General features: G+C 45.2%; 1 protein-coding gene across 1 annotated transcript in view; it reads right to left on the bottom strand.

Annotated features, from left to right (window-relative positions):
* The window catches only part of LOC114878902 (LIM/homeobox protein Lhx9), a 178,265-nt gene extending 154,790 nt beyond the window's left edge, over positions 1–23,475 (bottom strand). Inside the window, exons 1-2 of the mRNA XM_029193188.2 lie at positions 23,314–23,475; positions 8,269–8,456 (exon numbers count right to left, since the gene is read on the bottom strand). The gene's annotated coding sequence lies outside the window, so the exon portion shown is untranslated. The remainder of the gene's footprint in view (positions 1–8,268; positions 8,457–23,313) is intronic.
* Between the last annotated feature and the right edge of the window lie 486 nt (positions 23,476–23,961).

Here is a 23,961-nt window from a genome sequence, read left to right as displayed (position 1 = left end):
AAAGCGTGCGAGGGTGTAGCGAGCGTATACTACGTACATACGAAGGGGTTGCACACGCTTTCATTAATGGAAAAGTGGCATTTCGGGTTTTAAGTGCATATTCCAGTTCACGCAACACTCGTGCCGCTTCTTTTCCCTAGCCACCCTGAAAACATATCGATGTTCTGGAGGTACGTCCGATCGAAACGACGTACCGTGGAATGTGAACTTTTAATTATTCTAACAACACTCTTTCTAATTATTAGTGCGTCCTTATGACTGGTTGAAAATATCATATATTTGTATTGAAAATTTACTACCTTATGATTTCCAAGTTGGGTGGTATAAAACATAACCACGCGAACGCGTTACAAGGAGGCTCTAATTTTCACAGAAATTCGAGTTAGTTTCGTCGAAACCAGTTAGTTTCGTCGAAAACAGGGAACGAACTTTCGCCATTATGAAATTAACGTAAACAGGGAAAAGTTCATCCGTAGATGGTGGGCGCAAGAAACTTTTTTTTCGTTCGATCGAATTTATTCGTGCACGGCAAATGATATCCCTCGTTTTGTTCGTGAAATTTTCCCGAATAAAGTTTCAGCGTCGGTCGAAACGGTCGCGCGAAGGAATTAGAGGGTCGATTTTCACCTGCGAGGGAGACTGCCGGGAAGGACTTTCTCGTTTTGACGCGGAGTTTCATTCAGTGCCGCGATACAATGCCCGGAAAATAAGTTGATTCGATTTCCTATTAGCACGTTCGGTTACATCGAACGGCCATTAATGTTGCAGCCCGCTAACCTAGTTTGGCCCGTTAATGACGTTTTATTTAAACACATTCGCCGGGGCCGAATACTAAAAGGAAAACCGCATTTCGCGTTCGTAGAACGAACAATCAATCAAAATACGGAATCGAAGCCGCCGCGGCTGATTGATTGTTTTCTCTTTATTAACGAGTCTGACTAACTAATTGATTAATGACACGCTCCACTAATAAGCCAGCTGACAAAATACCGTAATTAATATGTAACCAACTTCTAGTCTAATCCCAATCGATACGTATTTAACACTGCTGCGCTTAATACTGTCCGTCAATCGTGATTTAAGACAGGATATCTATTTGTGCAGTTAGTTTCCGAATCGTTGTAAAATTATTTGACTTTCATTTCGAGATCCTAACTTCTGTTAACACAGACGCACGGTCAAGTATTAATTTTGTTATTACTGCAGCGCCATACTGAACACGGATGATACAATAACAACCTGCCCATTTGTGCGTTTCTGAACCGTTGCCGTGGGATATTATACGGGCCCTTAAAATAACTGTAATTTCAGTCGAAACAGCGCGAGTCTCGAACCAACTTGTTACCGTGTCTATACTTTAAGGGTCCTATGCGAAAAAGTGGGAGTGCTCGTTTCACTGTGAAGTTAGAATTCCATACTTGAAACTGGAGAAGCCAAGCAGAGTATAGAGTGCAACGTTCTATAACAAAATTTCTTTGGAAGAATCGTGTCGTGAGTCGAGGACTCACGAAGCTTAACGATCGCAAAAAAAAGGTTGGAGCAGTTGGCTTTGGTGGCGTCGACTCCCGAGAGCGGAAAATCGAGATCGGCCGGGATCATTCGTAACGGAAGGGTGGCGTGAGACGAGAAACAAGGACGACGGAACAAAATCGGCCAAGGAATTAATTTCTTCTTCAATAACAGTTTCGCGCCTCGCTGCGCACCGATACCACTTTCGTGGCCGCGATCGTCCTACGGCTACGACCGCCGACCGGAAGTGGCCGGCCAGAGAGAAGAAACCCAGAGAGGGAGGAAGGAAGATGAGAACCTGCAGAACATTGCCGGAAAAATTCCGCGGGTTTCGATCAAATTGACCATTGAACCGCTGTGTTGGTGAAAAAACTGGGCCGCAGGTGTCGCGGAACCGATGCCACGGTTAATTTCTTCTCTCGATTCTTCTCTTTCTGCTCTTCGAATTTTTCTTTTTTCTCTTAACGATCCGGAAAGAGTCACTCTGCTCTTCTTAAGGATATCCTGCTTTGATTTTATTTTCTTGTCTCGCGACACTGTGTTTACGTTTGGTCGACTGATTCGATTTCCGTTTGCTTCGACATCAACTTTGAAATTTCGTACATTTCAAGAATGAATCGTTCTGTGTCTAAAGCTTCGTCGCGACTCGTTTCGCGAGCTTTCATCTCGCGTGCCAAGGGGTGTATCCGACGTCGAAAGGGTGGCCCGGCAGCCAAGCGACAACTATATTCACGGGGCGCAAGAGAAAAGGATAATCTGGACGTGTAATCGACGTTCGAGCGATGCGCTTCCTTAGATCGTTTCAATTAACCGGAATCGTGTAATCCGGCTCGCGAGGGTACATCGAGTGCGAGCGGACTCGCGTTCCGCAAGGAATGCGAATAGCAGGGGCGTGTCGACCATTTGCGAGAAGGATCGACAGACTGTACGGCGAGCGCGATGAAAGAAGACAGGCTGGAAGAGAACGACGACGGACAAACAAATTATCCGCTTGGAGAACGAACGGGGAAAGAGAGAAAGGTATTAAGAAACGAAGAAAGACCGTTGCGCGGAGGAACGAACGAAAAAGAGGAGAAAAGGTACCGTCTGGCCAGATCGGTACCCATAGTGGCTGGTAATGAAGGTGTTATTAAATAGATTGAGATTAATTGCGTGATTAGTGCTTTATGTGTAATTGGATAGGGGGATCGAGAGAGGCGGAATTAAATTGGCGTTCGTGTACGTGTTTATATCCTGAGTCTTCTTCGACGCTGAAGATCTTGGCTCAGCTTCGCGAACTTCTGCTGAAACGAACGATTCGTTCTCGATTTTTATCGACACACAGATTCACGCGATTAATGAAAATTTACGAAATCTACTTTCTACCTTAGAAATTTCACTTTTTCTCACGCTTCAAGGGGTGGTCGTGGCGCAACTCTCGGTTGCCCGCGGCGGTTCCGACGCTGAGAACACTCGGCTGCGATTAAATCTATAATTAGCCGAGTATAAATTACGACGCGGACTCTTCTCGTTGGGAATTCGAACGATATTAAAGGGGATTAATTTGACGAGCAAGAGAATCGACGGCTGGCGAGAGAAGCGTGGAGGTTCGAGCGATTAGTCATGCTCGACGAAGAAATACATAACAAGAAAGGAAAAGAATCTAGCTGAAGATGGAAGGAGGGACATTGAAATAACAGCTGACCTTTGCCGGGTATAATGAAGAGGCGAGCGAGAAAGCGTGAATCAGGGAGACGAGACGAAGGCTGGATGAAAGAGGTCGTGAATAGGTTGAAAGATGAAGGGAAGCCAGAGAGAACGGGTTAGTAGTTTATCGAATTAAGGCAATTAGCGGTACAACCATTCTTCGGGCGTACCACTTAACCGACTATCTCTGTGGACATTCGAAAGCTTTTCGGTTTCCAACATGCAAGATAATCCTGACGTTTTAAGGCACCATTCACACGTTCCTTTATTATAGCATCCGGACAAGGTTGCTTAGATAGCGGCTTGTAACCGATTCATCGAACTTCTTACGTCCATTCCCTCTTGTCCACGCAAATTTCCAATAAATTGATCTACCGACCGTACGTTCTGTTTCTATATCTGTCACGCCGTTAAAACGCCATCGACTGCATGTACCTGCACTGGTGAGTCGCTGGTCACCCTTTGTAACATCGACCAGCTGCCCTGATTGGCTGTTGCCGACTTCGAGAAACGATACACAAGTCCGGTACCTGTATGACCAGGCATTCCAACAATTATCATTATACCAGACAGAACTCTATTAAAATAAATCAAGAACCACTCTCTTAACAATCACAACCTACCCGAACACTTTCTCTTGACTTTCACAATCTCCATATTTGGAAATAATTCTTAAACCTACCTTCAACAAAAAACGAAGAGCGCGAAAAAACAATGTCGATGGTGTCGTTTAAAACGTGACACGATGCACCGAGTTTGTGTAGCGAAGCGATAAACAATTTCCCGAATAAAAGTGCGCGTTCCATTTAGCGAATGATTAACAGCGATGAAACGAGGCTCGATAGAGAAGAGAGGGTGCATCGAACAGAACTAATCGTTTCGTTCCCATACTTGCGCTCGAAAGGATCGGTGGCCGGCTAATGGAGTTGAAAACAATTCGGTAAACACGAGAGTTGATTTCTTTTGGCCAACGGGTATCGTGCTGACGTTCGTTCTCCTCGTGTTACAAATCGTTCTACACCATCGTAAACGGACTATACAAATTTGCCACGGCTATCCTTGGTCTATCGCGAAAAACAACCGACCATATTGTCCGCACCAATGTTTCGTTTCCCTTAACGATAGTTGCTGGTAGTTAAAGGGATGTTTTCAGATTTCCAATTCTGTTTCGAAAACAGAAGCGCTACGATTTTGGTAAAAGTTCGTTTGCGAACGTGACGGTTAGATCCTACAATATTTTGTGAAATATTTAAGAGTATAAGAATATCATATTTCCAACTATGCATTACTATTCACCAAATTATAATACACATCGCTCTCGAGAGATCATATTCGTATAAAGTATAATTTTCTATCTACATTAATGTCATTCCTATCATTGTCTGTTTAAGTTGTAATAAGTTGATATTAGAAACGTCAGGAAAATTTCCAAGAGTTTTAGCATAAACTTTATACAATTTTATAGTAAATTACACGAACCAGGAAAAACACAGTTCTTCGAAAACAACGAAGAAGCTCTATTAACGCACCGGAATATTTGTTCCATCAAAATGATAAAAAAAACGAGGGAACACAGTAGCAAGAGCGAAGTTAGGTAAAATCGAAAATCCGGAAGCGGAAAGTCCGAGACTTTCCCCCGACAAAGGGTCGACTTTTCCCGATTTTCACATTTCGCGCACGTTTCAACCGGCCGGTCCTGCCACCGGAAACTCTCTTTTAATTTTCCGCCAAATTCGAATAAAGTTGCCTGGCCAAGCAGAGTATTAGGGCCGGGATTCGGCCGCGCACGTCCGCCAGCAACATTTTAAACTCGCATTTCACTGGCTTGAGCCCTAACTTTATCCTCGCGAGCCGCAACGCAAGGGTTTGAAGCCCCGCGATGCGACAACGTGTACCATCAAAACGAGATTCCGATGGTGGACGCTGCCAGATTCGAACAGAAAGGAAAGTTCTCCTCCCATGTACTGGCTCTGCAAGTTCCTCGCTGGACTACAAACTTTTTTTCTTTTTTTTTTTTTAATTTTTGTTCCCATCAAACCGCGGTTGCATACAAATTTTTCAGGGCTTTTAATTCTACACCGACGGTGTTTCTTTCCGATTTCATACTTTGGTGTTCTTAATCCTCTATAAGCCGAATTTTTAATGTTTGCGAAATGCAAATAATGAAATATCTTTACAAGTATTTACAGTACCGATTAAAAAATTTTTCATATTTTTATGCGAAAGAAGATTTATTCGTTACTTTAATAACAGTAAAGGGTTCAGAACGATTTAAATATCATTTCAGTATTTAATTAAAGACAGAGTAAGGGAAGAAAATGTTGGATGACAGAGTTTTAGTCTACTTAAAAGCTTTTCCATATGTGCAATTGCATGTTTTTCCATTTCAATGGAAGTGCAAATCTTCTTTCCCGGCTAAGTAAATTTGGAGAATATTGTGGATCGTTTGAAAAGTGAACAATTCGCAAGATTCTTAGAACACACTCGACATAGTTCACATACGTTCAATGTACACGGAATATAACAAAACAGAGGAAACACACTGTCAGCGATGTAGATTTACCGACAGCGAAGTGCATAATTCCTTTGTGATGCTCGTCGACACTGTCACAAATTCTTCAACTCGCTCCCTGTTTTCCCTTTGTCCCTCCTATTTTTCTACCTTCCGAGTCGTCGAGTAAAAAGAAGACATACGAAGGTTTTTAAGAGCGTCTCACCCTCCGAGAAACTTGTACAAGAATATTGAACCATAACGTTAAATTTTTCCCTCGTGACGAATGACATAAATCTAGGGAATCAAGTGTATCGCCAAATTATTTCATTCCATGAAATAATTTTCTTTTTTCAGTAAATTCGAAATATTTTCCGGGAATTTTTACTCGCTCGCAGGGCTTCTTTCAAACCCTTTCCTTCTTGATATTTGCTTACAGCCGTTGAATTCCGACACGTTAATGAGAATCGCGCGATTAATTACAATTTTTCGCAATGCACCTCGCCGTAATTAATTAAATACAGAACGAAGTCTGCGTGGTAGTTACCGGTTCGAACAATGCGTTACATTTTCGAGAAAAGTTTCATCATGAACGCGAACCCGTCACGAAGAAGTCGAGCATTTAACATTCATTAAAACGCAATTGAGAAATATTTCTTATTCTTGCGAAGGAATTTCAAAAGAAACGGAGAAACTTGTTCATAGAAAATCTGGGTCGTAAAGGGTAGAAACTGTAACCTACAGGCGAAATGTATGTATGTTCAATAACCTCCGCATCAGAAACACCCTGCACAACCCTCTTTGGAATCTCGTGGCACGAGAAGAAAATTTTCGATCTATTATCATCGCATCGTATCGCTTATCAACGAATTCATCGGTATCCTCGGTTGGGATTCGAGATCACGCTCTGTTTCGTATCAAACGATAACCTCGAAATCGTTTGGCCGCGTGCTCGAGCAACGAGCTGGATGAAGGAAAGGGTGGAGAGATGTAAGGGTGGCGAGGCGAAGGAGCTGCCGGAGAAGCTGGAGGACAAGATAGAAGAGAAAAAACGGAAGAAACGAGTTGAAAAGAGAGAGAGATGGCCCCTTCTCGGCCCTATTAAAAAGCCCGTTTCTGCCTCCGTTTCTGAAAGCCTCTTACGGCACTCGAGGCAACTGCGAAAGCACTTGAAAGCTCCTGAAAAGCCCGACAACACTTCCCTGGTTGAGTGCCGCGTCCCGCCAGCAGGCCGCTGCGACTTCGCACCCTGTCACCGAGACACGGACCTACTGCGAGCCCCTCTCTCTGTCGCAATATCGCCACTATCCTATGTATTAAACATCGACTGCCCACCCACTACCTCTCACCCTTTCGCCCTCTCGATGCTGCGACCGCCACCGACCCACCCTATCCACCCTTTTCCCACCTACCCGTGGAATCTCTCTCGGACAGACTTCGACCGCGTTCAAGCAACCCTTTGTCCAGTGAAACGTGACACGCTGCAACTAAAGCTGCACGAAAGAAATTCATATCTGATTGCCAAGACTTTTGCAGCATTTCTCGGTGCAGATTCGATATCTGCTCTGAGTTGTTTTGTCATATAAAAGATTACTAATTAAACGAACAAGGGGGTGGTGTTTAAAATTAATTGAAACACGACATTTCTATTCGATAAGTCTCCGTCGAACCGTGTTAGAAACACTAACGAAAGAACGAGCGATGAAAGATCCTCGAGAGAGGAAAGAAGAAGAAGGAGCAAAGGGGAAGGAAGAAAAAAAGCAAAAGGGACAGAAGGCGGTGGTAATCTGCGTGTTGAAGCGTTCTCGGGCCGGAGATAACGGGAACATACATAATGCAGTGTTTCTTCTGTGGACGAGCACCAATCGACGACGGCCTTAAGCGAAAATGGGCCAATGGCTCCTTCGCGCGAAGAAGCTTTTCCCACCCGGAGCCTTATTACAATACATTAGAATATCGCCGTGGCCGTCTGACTTGGTGCACGCCACGAAAAGGAAAAGGAAACGTGGCTACGCGCTGATTTCACTACCGTCGCGTCGACGGAAAGTGTCCTCGCGTGCCATCGCTTTGTTTATCCAACGATCCGAGAAAGAGTACCAGTTCGAAGAACCCTAGAATTCTCCTCGTTTCATCCTTTCGAACGAGTTAATTTATCTTAAATTAAACCAAAGGTTCGAAGGTGTTCAATCGGTAGTAATCGAAAAACGCGAGACAGTTTTAAGTTGCCATGAAAAGTAAGTAAAAACCATGTTCGTAACTAAATGAAACAATTCCTGAAATTCTTCGTGACTTAAAGCGTCCGAGGGCCGAGGGCCAAGGGGCGAGGGTCGGTTAATTTCTCGACTCCGAGGGGGTTGGTGATGTTTGAACGGGTGGCAGGCTTGCTTAATCTGGCGCAGTTTAGACAATTTAGCGCGGTTACCCGGTTAGCGTCAAACATAACCTCGCCACTTGGCCGGGTGTAAAGAATGGCGGGCGTAATGTCGGTCCACGCACGGCTGCTGGCCGACGAGGGAGAGAAAGATAGGCGGGTGGTGGTGGTGGTGCGCGTTCACCGTACAGAGAAGAGGCAATGTGCTTACCGGTTACCGAAGCGGAAGGAAGCGTAGAGGGGTTGCTCGGCGCTGGAATAACCCGGCTCTTTAATTTAAAGCCGCCGGACAGTAATTAAAATAACCACCCCCGACACATACTCCTCGAAGCGGTGCCCAACTCGTTCAAGACACTCGCACCTCTCCGGAGATAAGGTTCCTCGTTGCTCTCGATGGATCTGCAACAGAAAAGACGCAACGCGCGTTGTAGAGAACCAATGCGTGGACCGTGTTTCAACTGCAAGCGATATTAGGTAACTTGAGGTACGATATTAGATACTCGAAAGAGGTATACATATATTTTGTAGACTTGGAATTAACGAATATTTTATTTGAGTTACCCTGTCAAGAAAAGTTTTCAATCTACAAAGAAATTTTAATGTGAAATATTTGAATTCTACCTGCCCGTTACAAAGTACGAACTGATTTCATTTGAAGCATTAAGCTCCAGTTACAAACTGTTACTAACCAGCCCGTAGTTAAAAGATCAAAAATCCTTATAAATCCGTTCGTTAATTTGAAACCGTACCATTTATCCACGTATTTCTGCGGTACCAACGCAGTATTTCAATAACAGTTCCGACTTATTTCTCCCCTTCTGGCCGCAGAATTCAGAATTATGTTACTCAGTTTCCAACAAGCCGGCCGGCCGGCACGAAGAACACCAAGCCCGATAATTACTCGCTTTCGAGTAATTTGTAATATACATCCCCTTAAATAATATGTATTTTCTTAATGAGCGCGTTACATTATACGGAGCCGGGTAGAACGAAGTTAATGCCAGTTATGCAGCCAGCAGCAGCGTGTCGAGGCTCGACCTCGTTTAACGTTTCTCTTCACGGGTCCTTCTGGTTGGTCGGCATCGCGATCTCGAGTCGAGAGGTCAGGACACGCGTCGGTTTCGAGATTGAAAATCCGATTTAATTCGTCGGCCTCCCCAGCCCCGTACTCGGCTGTAATTTTCGCGCAACCGTGCGAAATCGAGAAGGAAATTACGAGGAGAGTCAGCGGCGTTTATTCGGATACGAGCCGATTAACGATCACGATCTCGTTGTCCGCAGTCGATTTCCAGGCGGACGGTATCGAATATCCGCGACACGTCCGCGTAACGCGGCGGGCTCGTTGCATATTTTAGTAACCGTGTATCGTGTTGTTGGATCGCGGCCATTGTGAATCAGCTGCTTCCAAGTAGTAGTAGCCTTGGAATTAAATTTAGCCGGTAGGTGCACATACAACGTGGTGGCTGATGGAAAGATCGGTATCAAATTGCTGGTAATAACGGAAATATAAGAATGGTGTTGCCGCGTGGGTTTGGCGTTTATGGTATAACGATCGGATATACCCGGAGTAATATCGTTTAATAATTCACTTAGCCCGTTACTGATGCACACGGTGCGTTTATGAAATTTGTCATAAAATTCAGCTCTAAAATTTAATACGTGCATTATGTGCCATCTTTACCGAAATCTTTTCATCAGCCTTCAGCATCGTTCAGAACAAACGCTATCACCGAATCATGATAGCAAGAAGAATGATTATTATTAACCGGATCGAGGGTACAGCTGTCCTCGCGATAATGGAAGCAGGCAGGAGGGTGACGCAAAGCTGATGCAAGTTGTGCATCATTTAATAAATCGAGGGAGCCGGGTGGAATAAAATTTCGCAAGTTATCCTGAAACGAGTTGGTATAGAGGTCGGTTGGTCGGCGAACGTATCGGGCAGCGGCACGTTTCGAGTGCAATCGTAGGTTGGAAAAAGCGTGGATATAACGTAGGCACTCAGGCGGTAGTGGCGTGGTCGAGTTCCGATACATACCAGGTGTTACGATAAATTTAAACGATATTTTATTCAGGCGGGCCGATCGCTAGTTTTCAATTTGCCGGCTCGTATATATTTCGCGAAGGTCGGTCTGCTGGAGATATGTACGAGCGAGAAGGAGGGCCGACTGCTGGCCCTACAGATGCAATTTCTTCGGCTGGTTTCGTTCGTCTCGCCCGTCTGGACCCTCTTCGCCCCCTTTTCCTTCTCGCTCCTTCCCTGGCTTGATGAAAAAATAATAATCCCGAGGGAACGGTCAGTTATGGGGAATGAAATCATCCCGGCACCGTTCGTGCTCGCCCTATCGAAACCGTACTGTTCCCTGTGTCTCTTCTCTTACGGGTGAATCTTTGTCTATCGCCTAATTTGGATTCGCCAACTGGCCGAAGGAAACGAACGCGATCGACGCTGGTAATTCGATCGAATACGATGCTAAAATTCCCGGCAACGCGAATCGAATCTCCTTTTAGAATGTTTCCAAGTCAATGGGAAAACGAGATTCGACTCGTCGAAGATGGTACCAACCTAGACCGCTTTAAGTTCACCAGGGTTTCCCAGAAGTTTGCATAATTAGGATGATGCATGTAGTATGCAAATTGTCCTAGACTTCGGCGCGAACTGCTATAAATTGCTACCCTTGGAATGGTATGTCGGTAATACAACGAATTCCTCGAATTTGTCGCTCGCGATTCACGGAACCGCGCCCCGTGGATTCCCTCAACGCTAATTTTTCCTTTCCCTCATTCTTCTATCGTTGATCTCTGACACAAACAGCCGTTGTTTTTACGCGTTTTATCGCTTTGGTCTAGCGCGTGTAGCAGCAGCACGGTGCAAATAAAAGCCTGCTTAAATAAATATTTGAGCAACATCGGTTACGAGTACACGGTCCAGCTCAAAGGAAGATTCTATCTTTAAAAATAGCGCTTAATGGGCTGTTTCGAGTAACTATCAACAACCTTACGGTTGCATTCGTAGAATGACGTAATTGTGAATATCGGAGGAGATGGTTATACTGGGTATTTCTTATTTTAAAGAGTTGGAGTCATAGGCTGGACCTAATAGAAGAGATGAATGAAAAGCTGTAGAGCACGATTCGGTCTCAGTTACGTTGCATTAGGCGGTCGTATTACGGGGCTCGATTAACGCGAACGTTTCGGTGTAATTCCCAGCAGACACAATTGCTTAATCTACGCTTAAGCCCGCGAACGAAACAAGTTACTGCAACAAGCGCAATTCGGCCCGTGAGTAATTTCATTATGAGGCGGCGAAGAAAGGGAAATGTGTTTGCCCAAGTTTCTTAATATCGGCCGGCGTGGCGAAACGAGACGAAATTGTCCCATATTTCAATGAGGTTGAAACTCCAATCGACCTTAAATTGCGAACATTCATTCGCAATTTGCTTAACTCCCTCTCTTTCTCTCCTCTCCTCTCTATGCCTTTCTCCTTCTCCCTCCTGTTTTCGAAAGCCAAACGAGCGACCAAGCAATCAGGACGATGCAGTCGCTCCATTCAGCGTGTTTACGCGCGAAAAGGGGAGGGACGAAAAAAAGAAGCACCATTTCTCGCCTAAAAACGCGAAACCATCGAGATTTTTTAATCGAACCACCGATCGGTGCGCGAAAAATACGCTGAAAAGATATTATTAATAACGCAAAATCTGAAGGACACCGCGATAAGCGGGTGCAGGTCCAAGGGTCAGGTGCGGACCGAGTATCGCAAGTATTTAAGCGGTTAAGCGTGTGTGTACAAAGGGGTAACTTAAACGAAAGGCGGAGGGTGGAAGATGGCAGCAGTCGGAGCGAGAAAGAGAGACGGAAAGGTAGATGTTTGGCTTCTACTGAAATTAAAAATATCGATTCCCATTCGCACGCCGGGCTTCATAGAAGCTCAATTCGTTTCTCTCCTGCAAGACAATACCTATTCTTCCCGCGGACAGTAAGAGGTACAAATTGCAGTTGCATCCCCCGTTCGTTCTCGGTCCCTCGACTCTCGCTGCGCAGGAATCCCAAACACAAAGGCTCTTTTTCATTTGGTTTTTCCTCCCCTTGCTCTACCCTTACCCTCCACCCTCGCCACCCACCCGCAGCCGCGCCAATTCCACCCTCTCCCTCCCGCCATCGTCCTCGCGAATCAACGATCCTTCCTTCTACGCTCTGTGTTACTGTTCTTTCTCTCTCTACATGTGTGCCTGTGTGGGTGTGTTTGCACTCGCCCATCCAATGTGACCTATCCAAATGTATGGAGTCGTAATGGTATACATAATTGATTAATCCATTGGATTACTCGGGAAAGAGCTGCACCCCCTCCCCCTCCATCGGCGATGGAACACAGTGGTCGGAGCGAGGCAAGCCTCGCTTTCTAATCGATCGAAATAATGCCACGGCCAATCGGGCCGATTGGAAAGCAGGAATTCGGCTTCCCTGATCCCAATCGAATGATGCCGTCCGGATATGGCGGCACCGGTCGTTTCACTTAATTGAATGGTCCACCTAGCCGGGGAAAATTTATATTCCGACGGATTACTCTGTCGTTTTTCTACGCTATTATTATTTCGAAGCTAGCCGAATGGCTTATCCGGCGCGTCTGTCGCGGGACTCGATCAAATTATTCTCGTTTATTCTCAGGGGACTCGTACTCTAGGGTTGAGTTATATTTTATCCCTAATTCCTAAGATACCACTCAGATTGAAAAATCAACAACTCTAAAAAAGAAGAATGTATAGATCCAGTGGTAGAAACGAAGACGAAAAGTTGTCGATCCGATAGAGTACGGAAGCGTTCGCCAAATATCTATCCAAGCGAGTCGATCAAACACAGAGTAGAGCGTCACCTGTGCACGGTGGCTTCGCAATTTCGAAGGGGTTTCAACGATGCGGAGCGACTGTTACCCTCTTCGACTACGAGCCTTGATTAGGCTTCCGGTTAATTAATAACCTCTCGTGCACACATAGCCGTGGCCCACGTATGAATATGCATGCGGCCTGTTGTACGTTTCGCGGTGTGTGAGAGTGCCGGCCGTATTCACCAACACCGAAGACGAAGAGAAGCAACGGCGAGAGTAGTGGGAGAGAAAGAGAGAGGATAGAGAGGGTGCCGAGAAACGAGAGGGTGTTCCAGGACGAGGGACAAAGGTGGAGAGAGAAGGGTAGAGAAAGGGAGAAAGCAAAGAGGGGGTGGCGGAGACGAGTGGCGGAGGGCTACTTATTTGCATTCGGAAAACAAAGGGTGTGGGCCGTACTGTATGCTTGCCCCTCATTTCGCGTAACGAAGGACGAAGGGAGCCGATCAAAAGTCTTTTCCCGCCTTCTTCGTTGTACGCGTTTGAATCGCGAGTTTATGCTTGAGATTTTAATTAGTACCGCACTTCATTCCCACGCGGGCGCATTTTAAGGGTCATACCGTTGAATTAATGTGGCTGTTTATGGTTTGTTTTACTCTTTGGGATTTTTAAAGCCCACCAGAAGGAGACGCGCCCACCACCGACTTTCCTTCCGTTGCGCCGCACCGGAATTTCTGCGTTCATTATATTACCCCTGCCTGCCATTCGTCGCGTCATTTCCCCCGACGAAAGCGTTCCTGATTATCGTCCAAATTGTATCCTACTTCTGCCCCAAATTGATTTCGTTTCTTCTCTTAACCCTTTTACAGTCAACGCGATACTGACGTTTTCTTGGTATCGAGTATAAAGGAGTTAGCGGATCCTCGTGACAATCAACGGACCGAGGAACCCGTACCATCTGCGTTTTGGGTACACCTGCGCGTCCCTTGCACCTTATGGCGCACGAAACCGAACCCATGACGCATCGTATACCTTGTACCGACGAGCAAATTAATTTGCAAAACGATCAACAGCGACCCCAGGATAATTAAACCGCTATCATCAACATTGTTAATTTTCACGTACGATAAAACTAATTTGTATAACCCGAGAACACCGCCTCTTATGAATACTATCCGAATGCTATCTCTAATCATCGGTAACACGTAACCACTATCAAATGATGGATGTTCCTCGCGTGTCTTTCGATCGATAAGCGATCAGAATCCCCATCGGAATGTTCTTCCGTCGATCATTAAATTCGCGCGACGTCTGCTTGTTTGCAAGAGACTCGACTCTTCTGAAATTCACTCGACCGGCCCGGAACTCGGTCGGAGTCGGTTTCTCATGTAATTTCCTGCTCGAATACAATGGCACTCGAATTGCACTGATCAACCTCGATCCTGAAACCGAGTCGAATCTCTTCGCCTGGTGAGCACTGTAAACAACCGATTCTCCGGCATTATTTAGAAAACGGATTCGCGATTACGACTACGTCGGGGACGCGCGAATGTCTTTTTTCTTCGTCTGTTCGTCGAGTAGAGCGATCGAGAAGAAAACGCGATACACTCCTGGCGATTGAGAGCCCCTGATGGAACTACTATTCCTGGTATCGGAGTAAAAACGCTGAAAATGAATTAACTTTTTGCCAGGCCTCCGGAACACCGACCGCCACGCTCGAGTCACATTCTGAGGGGGCATTGTAGAGCGTGTCACGCGGCCTCCACCATGGCCCAGGATCGCGAATTAACCAGCTTCGCTTTGACGATGAACATCGGGGCCTGACCTCGAGCAGATTACCGGCTACAGGCAACCGACAACCCGCTCCTTAATCGAGGTCGCCTTTTTAACAAACTTTTGCTTCTTTCCCTCTCGTTCATCATCGCTTTCGGATTATTACCGCTTTGTAAAATGGAATTTACACGTAACCCTTTGAGTTCGACGCCGGGAATTAAAGCAAATCGTCTTCGAAACAAGACGCGACCACGATAAACCCATTAAGCCGAGAGAAAAGCTTCGAGATTGGATAGAAATTCACGTTTTAATCATCGAAACAGGTTTCAGTTGCCATGCCATTAACGAGGAGGAAGTTTTTGTTTGGTGTTATGATTAATTGCATGGAAAATTGCACGGGAGAAAGGAAAGATATTCATGGGATAGAAAACAGGGGAAAAAGTGTGGTCAATCTAACGACAATTTTCCCACGTTCGTGCAAGATCATAAACGTTGGTGGATTCTTTTTCAATTCGAAAAGGGGTTGGACAGCGTCGTTGCGTTACATTCCAGAGAAGAACCAATATCGATGTCTGAAACGACAAAGAAACAATTTCTATGCAAATACCCGGTGTTTTCCTGAACAGATCTCTGATCGATCGGTACATCCCCGCGATCGCGGCGTCTTCCGCTCGCAAACCGCAACGCAGCCGCGATACCACGCGAAAATCGCACGCACACGCTCGCTTTCGTTTCACTCTCCTCTCGTATTTACCTTGTGGTTTCGGTCGTAGCTTATTTAAATATAAATTACAGTCGAACGCGCCGATTATCGTGGACGATCAGCGAGCGGGCATGCGCGTCTCGCAGGCGTGTTCGATTCGCCTCCCAAAAAGAGACTCGATCGGCTATCGTTCGGATCATAATTGCGGCAAAGTGTGATCGCACCGGCAACGAACGATCACGAACGATCCACGATAAATCGATCTTTCGGCTGAGCACCGCTGCTTGCTCCCTTTGTACCCTCGGATAACGATCATTCAGCGATCGTAATGGCGCGAGATTGTCGGTCTACTCGGTCCACTCGTCGTGTAAAGGCACCACACCCGGTCTGTATATAAGTACTTTTGCGCGGGTTATATCGAACGTCGGGCCAGCGATGTATCAATTTCTCAGAAGACACGACCAACGGACATAATAATCTCGCGAGGAACGTCGATCGGTATCGACGTTGGCTCTGGGATATCCGTGCTGGATATTGCACGGTGACGCGGCGAAAAACTGCCCATTGTTGCACGCTAACCGTGCTTTCTTTGCCGCAACTTCTTCGATACTGCCGTGAAAATGATACTATGAACAATAACGTCTAAAGAAGTGGTAATAAATTAAATTTTAATTCTCACTGTCTTCGCGTTTCCACCCTTCGATGATTAAGGAATCGTGAAGTAGCTTATTACTTGAAGAGAATTTGTGAATTATCAACGAGTAATTAATCGAATACACCCACGCAGCATTTCGATGCTCAATCCGATGCTTCGTTAATATGCAACGGAAAGCCGAATCACGTTCGCTTTGTTCTAATAACGTTTGATTTACTTGAATCGACTCTGAATAGTCGTAAATTACACGAGATTGCGGGAGCGTTGTTCGCGGTCGAAACCAACATTCCAGCGTCTAAATCTACGCATGACGAGCGGATACTCTCTCCGATACGATTGTACAAGCTCAAAGATGCGTTTTCAAGCTGCATGCGATCGATAAATACGCGACTGTACGGCAGTTGCGTAAATTTCTATATGGACGATAAAACATTCCTTTAGAAATGCAAACTGGATATCGAATTCAATGTATTTTCCTTTCTCGCGTTATTGGAAATGATAGAAGGAAAGGAAAAATTTTGCAAATTTATCAAATTGACAACTATATAATCTAAACGACCGCGAGAACATCGGATGTTCACGCATCGTCAACTAGCATCGGCATCGAGCGATTGATAATCGAAGCGTAATCGTCCATTCGCTGGAACAAACATGCCGCGGACAAACAGCTTTGTCCCGTTTGATAGGCGTGTAAATATTGTAATTAAAATGTTCAATAATCATTGTCATTTTTCGAGGAACCACTTCGAGTGGTTTGCGTTACGTTATGGCTGCGTGTCAAGTAAACAATGAGCGCAATAGCAGGGCGCGTTATCGTCAATTTCGTGTCCCCCGTCCCCATTTATCGTTACAGCTTTCGCACGCGTCACGCCAAACAGAACCGCGTTAATCAATATATATTTTTAACACGCATGTGTGTCATTTATTTCACACCTCTGTCGAACGTGTTGTCAGCAGAAAAGGCCTAACTATTAATACTCTAACTGTCACGAGGATTACCGATGATCTACGTGATTGATAAATCGTTCAATTACGTAGCAAATTAAAATTTGTAAAAAAGAAAAGGTTAAATATACGGCAGATACCGATAACAATTGAAGTGATCCTCGAAACAAAGTCACTTTCTCATAATCTCATCCCTCCGTAAATTACCATTTACCCTTGAATCCTTGCCGACCACAAAAGCGCCGTTCTTTGCCCCAGATCCTAGGAAACGCAACCCCTAATCCTTCGTACAATACCGGCTCGCATTCGCGACAATTTTATTTCGATTCTCCCGGCTGTGGCGCCGAGGGCTGGAGAAGCAGCCTCGGTCATATAATAAAGGCAGCGTGGAAACAATATAAAACAATAAAGGGTTCTTACCATAACCGTGCGCGGTTCAGCCGGCACGATATTGTATCTACTACGGGGTGAAATAGTACGGGGGTGGGCGAGAGCCGGTATAGCGATACGTAAGGTGGCAGGAAACGGGGGTGGTCGGGGGTCAGTTGTCTAATATATGTGATAATAACTTGGAGCTGGGAATCGAAGCTGGCCGGCTGCGAATCTCAGATCTGCATATATGGATTGCCGACTTTCCTCACCTCGCTCTTCTCACCCTCCCCGACAACGAGTTTCCAACCCCCTGCAAACTATACCTACGCCTTGCTCTTCCTTCGCAGCTATACCCCGCGACGATACGCGCGTGTAGGTGGTTAAAATCCTGGCTTCAATTTCTCTATTTTTAGGTCGAAAATTCAGTTGAAACCTTTGCGGAAAAACAATTTTATCTTCAATCGTCGGCGAAACAAATTTCACTTCCAAAATTCCACAAAAATATTGCAACCCCTCGCTCATTGAAAAAAGAGAAAAAGGAAGAAATATCGTTTGGTAATTCGAAAAACGCGAAGGGCTTGAAAAAACGATACCACGGGATCCCTTTGACCCTGTAACTATGGAATTGCTGGCAGAGCGTATGATTCCCGTGTCATTTTCCCTCCGAGTGATATCATTCCACGTGGTTTCTGCTTTTGGTCTTTCGGTGTTTCGCGCAACAACCCGAATGGGGATGGTCTCGTCGTATTATATCACGTTACGTCGCATTATGCACCTAGCCTGCACGCGGTAACATTACGATGTTCTCTGTTATGCTGGCTGCTTGGTTAATGTTCTGTGGCAGAATTCCAGCCGCGCTGTCTTCTCGAAACAAAGACTCTGTTTGCGTGCGTTCCGAAGTAGCCGTGTCTGGCCATCGGGTCGCAATTCACCATTTACAATCACCATTTTCCTTTCTCGCTGCGAGCCAGGATGCTGGGATAATATGGCCCGAGAAGGAAACGATCGTTCCGAAAGGGGGTACTGAACGTAAACTCTGTCACGATGAGCGACTGTTAGCCGCGGTAAAGATTATTATATTAGCTATTTGCGTTGCCATTTCGATTTACGACACGTTTCAATCACGAACAACGAGCGTTCCATTCGAAGTTCCTTTCTTTGACTACGTCTGCCGGGCATCGTTTACTTTGCAATGGCTATGGTTTTAGCTGTGTAATGAATCACCGATGACAATGGCGTAAGCAGCTCGTCAGATAGCTATCGAAGAGCTAATGGTTCACGGGTACCATTGAACTTTGATGATTGAAAGGGAACGTGAAAGCAAGTAAAAGGTTACAAGACGTAGGCGTTAGTCGTTCGAGTTTTAGAATCCTGTGCAATTCGAAAATTAATAATTAATCCGACACAGAAATCATTAGCAAAGGAAGAATTTGAACGCTGGATTCTTATCGAGGATCCAAGAGCCGGACAGACTCAAGAATGGCCGCGAATAGCCCGACAAAGGGCCGCGTCAGAGAACGAGGAATTCAGGAAGGCATTACGAGCGTTTTCACGCATCTCCGCGTAGAGGAGAGAGCCCGCCGGTGGAATTATTAATTAAGCACACTAATTAAGCGCGTTCATCGCGCTCGCCCGGAGGGGTCAGCCGGTACGCGCGAGACCAACTGAGAGAGTCACGAGGAGCGAGACGGCGCACTTGCGAAGGCAACACGCGATTACAAACGCGATCGATAATAAATTACCTTTCAGCTAGAAACCCTGCGCCACCTTCTCCCTCTCTACGCTTTCATTCGGCCATTAGAAGTCGTTGTTTCTAACCGTTCATTACAGCTCGAAAGCTCACGTGTGTGGCTCATGCGAGAAAGCGTATCTCAACGGCCGAGTAATTATGCTTCCACGATGCAGCGGGAAATGGTGGTGAAAAAGGAGGAGGAAGGGAAGGAGGGATACGAATATTTACAAGGAACCACCCGGTCTCTATCCTCCTTAATTAAAATGACCCATCTACCATTTTTCCATTTTTCAAGATACTCGGAAGTATTACTACGATTCTATTAAGAATGTTTGAATTATTTATGCCTTGTGAAAAAAAATATTTCCCACGTATCGTTAAGAAAGCTACACGCAGTCGTCTAACGAAAACCCGTTCAAATCAAATTCGTACGGTCGGGGTTCTTTCCTTGTTAGAGAGAAAGCATAGCACGATCGCGTAATAAATGCATGGGATTAACGAGGAATAAATAACGAGAGACTGTTAATAATGTCGTATACCCTGTGCCCTGTGTAAAGCCCCAACCACCTTCTCCGTTTCTCTCTCACCCTCCTGAGGCTGCCTCTTTTCTTCGCTCTCTACGCAGCTCCCTTTCCTTTCTCGTTAAGCGGCGTCCGGGACTCGTGGAATCGAGGGAGCATACGCGACGCGGCTCCCCGCGAGTCAGGAAACTTTCGAGAATCATTAAAAACGCATCTTCGACCCGTACGCTCGCGATCGGACGCTTAACGAGGCCGTTACGTTGCCGAGGAACGAGGTTCGTTACTTTCAACCTCCTGTCCTCTTCTCTTTCTATCCTTCCAGCCCGCAACTCGCAAGAATGCTGACTCTGTTCGGTAACAGGGAATCGAAAGCAACAGGGCAGCAACGGACGGGACAGAGGATTGATATCGTTCCGAGGGAGAAAAAAGCGTAATGAACGCGGTACCGAGTGGTCAGCAAGCAAAACCGTCGAGATTAAACATTTTCGCGGCAAGCTTTTTGTTCGCGATTCGATTAAACACTAGAGGATTTTAATAGCCTCCGCTCGCTTTCCGTTTCTTACCGGACCGAGATGTTACACGCGGCTTGTTCGAACGGGACTCCTTAGCCCGTTAATCTGCGAGAAAAACGAGCGAATCGAACGAAGCAATTGCTCTCCTGTCGAGTTACAATCAATATAGAATGCAAATAATAAATTAGGATTGTTGAACGAGAACGTGTCCATTTGTAAAGAACAAGATTGTTTCAATTAATTGGATTTTTCTAAAACCACCTTTGTTAAGGTAGATGATTTATCATGTCGAAAATCCCTATTGAAACGTATAATTATCGCTACCATTTGTTCCGCGATAATCATATTTATTACGCGTGAAACTTTTACATTACGATCCGTAATAGCCCTAGTGATTCTTTGAAGCGAATGAAAAGAGTTCTCTCGAACAGCACACGCGAGAGTCGCGAGTTAAAGCCCGTTCCTCTCGATCTTCTCCCGGGCATAAAGAAGTTAATTATCGCGACGTTTAATTATGTATTTATTTTTAGAGTCCTTTGTCGAGGCACGAGTCCTTTACCAAGAAAAGAGTTACGCCGATTCTCGGTAACCCTTCCCCCATCGTCCATTGCTAGCTGACTGCTAATGAATTTTCACCTTTTTTCGCCTTATTTGCTCATTAGTGCCTTACCCTCGCCTCGTTCTTCTCCCTTCCACCTTCCCCGACTCCTCCACCTTTGCCTACCTTTCCGTCTTCCTCCCACACCTCGCTTAATCCCGCGTGGAAGCAGCTCTTTTCTGCGTTCGCGCGTCAGAATCGAATCTATGTTCGAAGAAATTTTTATGATAACCAGCGCGGAACACTTATTTTAAACAACGAAAAAACAACGAGAAATCGTGCGTAGATCGGGAATACAATTACGCGAGTGACCAGATGTTCGATCCAGCGTTCCCGCCGTGGGCCAGGGAGTCGAGGGAGCAGAGGGAACAAGGGGAAAACAGAGGGACGGGTATCGAGAAAATCCGTTCGATTTGGCTGAAAGCCGCGCTCTGATCGACTCGTTCGCGGATCAGCCGAGTCCACTCTAATTTAGACATTTTCGGCCGGCTGGTATATTTGTTATATTTTCACTCGAATCATTATTACGCGGCACCGCACCAGGGGATTACCGTTTAATCCGGTCCGCTATAAATTGGGCGGAATCGCATTGCCGCGTTACTTCTGCTTCCCTTTTTCATCCCTTCGTTCCAACTCTCCCCGTTTCTCTTTCTCTCGCCCGTGACACGTTGTAAGTAGAAAAATCAAGTGTTCTTTCGGTACTAATTGACTCACAGATTACATCCCCAAACATTCTACACCCGACTCGCTGTGCACCCTCTCGACTCTTAGTTCCCCTTTCTTCTCGTACTTGGTTCGCCCAAGTTTCTCGTTTTCTTTTTTTTTTTTGCGACACAAATTTCCCTTCCCTTCCGGTCGTTCCGCGAAAGGGTTGCGAGGAAAGGGCAGCGGAGAGACGCGAGGGTTGAACAGGGTTGACTTAGAAAAGAAGCACGGTCGGAATGGACAAGAACTGCAAGGAGAAAAAAAAAAAACGAAGGAGGAAACACGGAGGAACGGAATCCAAGAATATTCGGTAAGGTGGAACCGAGGCAGGCATACACGTACGACGGGTTACGACGAAGAGCAAAACGAGACTCGAATCGCGGCAAAGAAATATCGTCGGTCAACGGAGAAAATCCGTATCCTGGCAGTAACGACCAGGATGGACGAACGGGACCGAGAGACGGCGGCTAGCGAGTCGGATAGAAAGAAATCGAGCAGGACAAAGGGAGAAGGATGGAACAGCCGGGTCGTTTGATAGAGGGAGATAAAGGAATGGACAGAAAGAAAGAAAACGTAGGAGAGAGTATGGAGAGGGAGAAGGGAAAGGTACCCTTAGCTGGTTTCCCTCAGGAGATTTTATAATGGCGTCCAGTTATTACCGCAGGACCTCGGGCCACGAACGCGATACGATTCTCCGACAAGGGACGAAGGCCGATTTAACAAGTGGTCAAATATACGGGCCGCACGAGTGGTCTCAGCATCCTGGCTAGAAAATGTAGACCGACCACCAAAGACCGATACGCAACCAACGATGATAATGATAACGATGATCGTGAAATGATAAAGAAAATCATAGACTCGTTTATAATTAATAGAAAGAAACAGAGATAGAGAAATATGCTCGATTTAATTAGAGGGTGATATCGCGATCGTTCAAAGGGACAGGGCTTGAAAAAAGACCATATTCATAATTATACCGGTGATAGTATTAACGAAACAACAAACATATCGGATTTCCAATTACGTTCGCGTATCGCTGCACAGGATTTGTTGCGAAAAGGAGAAAAGAGCAGGCTTTGATTCCGTTCAAACGTAGTCCGACAATTTAATTATCGTGTTCCTGTATAAATAAACATCGTGCGTAAAAAATAAGATTTTTTAGCATATCCATTTTATGCCTATCTTGTTTTCACAGTAAATGTCTATGCAACAGCGTAAACCATAACCGAGTTTGTTTTCTAGCTTACCAACTACTCCCTTAATTGTACCAATTATCTGTGAAACTTCTTTGTTCTAACAGCTGGCGCGCATTCTTCATGTTACGCGAGGTTAAGATAAACGACGAAAGATTGACGAACAACGGAATCGTACTTTGTCGTCGTGCCAAAATTCCCGGAATGTCGTGGTACCGTTTTAGTAGCCCAACATTGTGTGTGTCTTCGAAGCGAATCATACTTTTCGCTGATATACGAGATGTCAATTTAATTGCAGAAAATACTTCGGGCCGACACGCGAGCCGCGCGTCGAGCAGTTTAAATTAGAGAGCTCAAAGACGCGGGACTCGTAGTCGCGGCATTCGAACAACGACGGAACACAAACTCGAGCTCGAAAGAACGCCGAGCTCCGATTACTAGAACTGCTCCTAGACATTGCGTTTTATTCGCGAGAAAATTCGCAAGAATTTTCGATAATGAAATCTCTACTATAGTTAAATTGTTTAAATAAGACGAAGAAAAGGTAAAACTTCCGAAGCCGTACCCACGTTGTACAAACCGTAATTACTGTCATTACTAGTCTTATTCAGTCAGGAATTAATAAAATGTGTGATTAATATTCATTAATGACATGTTTCTATTTCTTTATAACTATGTGGGTACGACTTCGGAAGTTGTGCCAAAGAAAATTTATCGTTTTATGTACTCACTTTTACAGACGATCCGTAACCAATGAGGATCACGTACACACCCACACACTTGTCACACTCCCGATAAATCGCGCGAATATTAACAAGAAATATAATATTGTAATTTATTAGAAACAATATCGCGCGTAACATTTTCGCGGAGCGCGATAACGCACGTCGTTACGGGACGAATACCCAAACATGACTAATCGTCCTACGGTGGACCGAATCGCGCTTCGCTTCAACGTCTGGTCACGTTACGATCAAAACAAACTTCTGCTGGCTCATTGTATACAATTCTGTACCTGTACGTTCTACGAGCTACATACTCCTCGCATATTTCGCATTGAAAAAAGAATTAGCTGAAGAATTTTAACCCTTTGCACTCGTATTTATATTTGAGAACGCTACCAATCAATTCGGCATTTTTTTTCATATTCGGTTAAAATGAAAACATATTTATGGGAACATATTACAATTTAACTTGCAACGGTAAAACGTATAATGTCGAGTGGAAAGGGTTAAACGTATTAGCGAATAAATATCAAAATAAACTCAAAGCTGTTACTACGAATCATTAAATGAAACAGGGTTTCTATAATAGTTGCATTAATTAATTTTCGAAACAATTAGATGTAATTAATTATATACAGCAGTAATTACTGGCAG

The sequence above is a fragment of the Osmia bicornis genome, chromosome 2, assembly GCF_907164935.1.
Source record: "Osmia bicornis bicornis chromosome 2, iOsmBic2.1, whole genome shotgun sequence".
In the NCBI taxonomy this organism is placed as follows: Eukaryota; Metazoa; Arthropoda; class Insecta; order Hymenoptera; family Megachilidae; genus Osmia; species Osmia bicornis.
The sequence above is the reverse complement of the archived record's forward strand: the minus strand, read 5'-3'. Positions and strand labels throughout refer to the sequence as shown.